This window comes from Poromitra crassiceps, assembly GCF_964638095.1.
Source record: "Poromitra crassiceps genome assembly, chromosome: 5".
Classification (NCBI taxonomy): Eukaryota; Metazoa; Chordata; class Actinopteri; order Beryciformes; family Melamphaidae; genus Poromitra; species Poromitra crassiceps.
In genome coordinates, this window is record NC_139642.1 from 49610484 (window position 1) to 49612983 (window position 2500).

The following is a 2500-nucleotide window of genomic DNA, read 5'->3' on the forward strand; positions in this document are numbered from 1 at the left end:
GAAAGTCCAGTGGAGCTGCTCCAGTGGAGCTGCTCAGTGGCCAGCAGATCAGACCGTGGTTGTACTGGTCAGCTTCCAGGTGTGAATGTGAACCGGGTGCTCCTGAACAACTGTAAAGTTTTAGACCACAGCGCTTTTCCCCCCTCTCCCCCGCCCCTCCAAACACCACCCATATGTCCCTCGTCCCTAACCCTACCCACCCTTTGAAACCCGGCTCTGTAGCACCTTCCTATCCCTACGGCCTCACACTCTGGAGCTGTGGTTGACACAGGTGATTAATTCACCTGTGTCACAGGCTTCATTCAGCTGTATGCTGCTGCTCAACACCCACGCATGCGTGTTTCAAGAATGGGGAGTCAGTCAGTCAGTAAGCCCCTGAGGCTCTTCTAGGCTGGCCCTCCTGGGTCCGGCAATTAATGAAAAATAAAAGATTTATTCAATCTTTTTGTTTTTCTTTTACAATGCGTTTTTCAAGCCCAACAATGCTGTCAATTAAAATCACTGTAATGCATGTTTGTTTGTGCTTTAATATCATGTCAGAACCACGGTTATTTTTTTATTTTTTTTCAAAACCACAAATGATCCAATCCTTAAACTATTTTGCAATCAAGGGTTTTAAGATTACTTACGTTTATTGGTTTTACTTTCATACCAGTGTCAAATAGTGGATAATGTCATTTTGAAATGTAACTTTTCACACACACACACACACACACACACACACACACACACGTTCCCATGTATGCATCCAAAGCAAGCCGTAACCTGTGTTGTGTAGCAACACTCAGCACAGTCCCGCACTGGGATTGAACTTGCAACCTTGGGGTTGGGAGGCTAAAACCCATGGGTCCTAGCATCTGTCGCTAGAGCATCTCTTGAGGCGTCGGGGAGTCAGGTTCACTCACTGAACAGCAGTACCAGCTGGCTACTGTTACACTCATCCACTCACACACACACGCACACACACACACACACACACACACACTACGTATCTACCCCCCCCCCCCCAAAAAAAACCCCCCCAATCATAATACGAATACTGACAGCCTTCAGCACGTGTTACACCGACGCCCTCCAGTACATCAGTGAATGTTAGCAACATACTGTACGTGACTTAACTTAATCAGACAATGTAGGGCAGATGACTCTCCGTCTGTGACTCATCATTTTAAAGAACTCCCCCTCCCCTCCCCTCCCCTCCCCTCGGAGCGTTGCTGTGAGGTGGCTGCTGAGTTGAGAGTAAATTAAGGAAACCGGCGTGGAAACCATGAAGGACGTGCGGCCGCTGTGATGACATCCTGTAGTCCTCCTGTCCCGCCCTGCGCCTCACCGCTGCCAAGCCCCTCTCACTTCCTCCTCAGCGGGTTGCTGATTGGACTGGAGAGAAGCAGGAAGGGTGAAAAATCAGCCAGGGGCCCTCCTTTACCCCCTGCCAGTTTCTCACCATCACGTTCAGAGGGTTACGCTGTTAGGTCTTCCAGCTGGGGGGATTTGAAGAACAGATTTCTCTCAGAACCTTCCTCCTGTTTAAGTGGCAAAGACCTCAGATTGAGATGAGGAGGGTGATATGAAGTCATTTCAATCAGGAGAGACACATTTCTAGATTAACAATGATTTATTAAATGATTGATACATGAGCTTTAGGCAACATTAAATATCTTTGGCGATTAGACTCCATCATGACGTCAGCTTGATAATGACGTCATGAACGGCAGGGGTAGTGCAGCCAGGAGTAGGATTGAATATCCCCCCATGGAGTCTAGACCTGGTGGTGGTGAAGGTGAGGTCTTGGTCTTGCTGGAGAAGGCTTCTGAATCTGAAGACCTCGAGAGGACTGGAGGAGAATGGGGTGGAGGAGGGTCGCAGGAACGCACTGAAAAAGCAGCAGACCACACAGAGAGAAAAGGCAGCTTTTAGCTTTGACAGTTAGATGATGATAGGCTTAATGGGAAGATGTGTCTTACTCTGATTGGTTTAATCTAAACGTTATTGCCCACGAACAGTGACGCTAAATGGAAGCGGGAAAAGGGGTGATTGATGATGACAGAGTGTTATGAATGAGTGGGCGTGACAATTAAAGGGTTTCTCCTAAAAGCGTGGAAGAGGTGAATGAAGATGGAGGGGATGAATGAGTGCCCGTGACAACTAGAGGGTTTCTCCTTTGGGGAGAGTGAATGAGCATGAACAACCATCAGGTCTTCCTTTCAGAACTTTCGCTGAGCTCCATTTTCACAGGGTTAGAAGTCACATGTTTCAGTTTACAACATCATTCCTTTCTAATACAAATGTAGAAGTCCCTTTTAGCTGACAGAAGCCAGATGAGTGTGACCCTCTTCACGTCGCCTAACTTTAGTCTGGTGAAATGTTTTGTATATCTGATGATATGTGTTGTCTGTTGTGTTTTTGTGGTCTACAATTTGTGATGTTGTTGTTTTGCGGTCGTGTTTTATCAACTGCGTCTCAGATGGAATTATTTTATTTCCACTCTAAGCGGTTCATC

At 46.9% G+C, this 2500-nt stretch overlaps 1 protein-coding gene across 1 annotated transcript in view; it reads left to right on the forward strand.

Moving 5' to 3' along the window:
- LOC310776566 (uncharacterized protein) overlaps window positions 1–2500 on the forward strand; it is a gene marked incomplete at its 5' end in the record, with an annotated part of 23617 nt that overhangs the window by 6154 nt on the left and 14963 nt on the right. The gene's annotated exons all lie outside the window — the stretch shown is intronic.